A 1435-nucleotide genomic window follows, 5' to 3' on the forward strand; every position below is an offset into this window, starting at 1 on the left:
CCTCGAGTGACAGGCAAGGTAAGGGTCCAGGTTCGGTGTGGAATCTCAGGGGAGATAGCTGCAGCTCTCTGGTTCTGCTCCCGCTTGCTTCGATCATCAGCCGCCTACTCTCTCATTCACTAGCACAGTGCAGGCCTCTCAGCTGGGAGCTTAATAAATACTTTGAACAAGAATACTTGCCAATTTCTTTGGCAGTAGTTCCTTATACATGCTGTGGGGCACGGAATGCTGAAGATAAAAGAGGCCCAGAGAATTCAGTGATGGCGTCTGATTGGAAAGTAAAGATACTCTAAAATTTCTGTATCCTCTAGGGGTGGGGTCCCACCTCATCTCTAGGACTCAACAGACTCTAGGGGGAGCTGCCAGACTGGGAAGACCACCTCCAGGATCATTAAGCAATGGCTGGCTGCTGAGCTTTCATCAAGCATCACCCAGTTAGATAGAACCTTTGCTTGTGTAAGCACCCGAATTTGATCCCCATTACCTCTGTAGAAAGGTGAAGTACAGTCATGCCTATAATCCCGGTGCTGGGTAGGTCATGGAGGGGCAGAGACAAGAGGACCCCTGTGTTGACTGCCAGCATAACTCCAGATTTAGTGAGACTCTGTCTCAAGAGAAGAAGATAGAGGGTCATAAAGCAGGACAATTAATATCTTCTTCCTGGTTTCCACATGCATTCATGGGTAGGGTACATACATTCACTCTCACACATACATGGACCTATGCTGCACAATGCTATACATACACACACACAGACACACACACACACACACACAGACACACACACACACACATATGGTGAGGGGGGATAGAAGAGAAAGGTCATGCATTGCATCCTTATCTAGAGCTAGTCCACATTTCTGAGATATTAAAGTAGCTCAAAAGACTTAGCCAATCCAACCTGTGTCCTAGCCTCAAGGGTTCTCCCTCCATCCACAGCCAGATCACTGTACTGGCACCACAGGGTCCTGTGCTCTGTTCTGGTCTAGGGAGAGAAGTGGTCAGACCTCCATTTACAATGCCAGCCTCTGGATGTGGGGCCTGGGTAGATAAGTGTCTGTTTCCTTCATACCTGAATAAGGCCTCACTGTGCTTTAATGGTTTCTCTTCCATCTGTGCCCCTTGTTCAAAAACTCCTCCCCTAGAATAAGAGAGACCTGGATTGGGGCCACAGAACCTGTGGGCCCCCTGAACCTCCAGCTAAGCAGACCCAGGGCCTCCCACACCTCAGCCCGCATTGTCTGTTTCCTCCATACCACAGCTCTGGAGGAAGAGATCAGAAACTCTCAGAGCTCATTCCAGAACTCATTCTCGTATATTCGCTACTAGCCATGTCTTTCCTCTCTGTGTCTAGCCTGCCTTTACCCAGTCCTCTCAAGCCTCAAAAGAAGAAACATTAGCCTGCATACAGCAACCCAGAACTGTCTCACCACAA

Source organism: Mastomys coucha, unplaced genomic scaffold (genome assembly GCF_008632895.1).
Source record: "Mastomys coucha isolate ucsf_1 unplaced genomic scaffold, UCSF_Mcou_1 pScaffold23, whole genome shotgun sequence".
Lineage (NCBI taxonomy): Eukaryota > Metazoa > Chordata > Mammalia > Rodentia > Muridae > Mastomys > Mastomys coucha.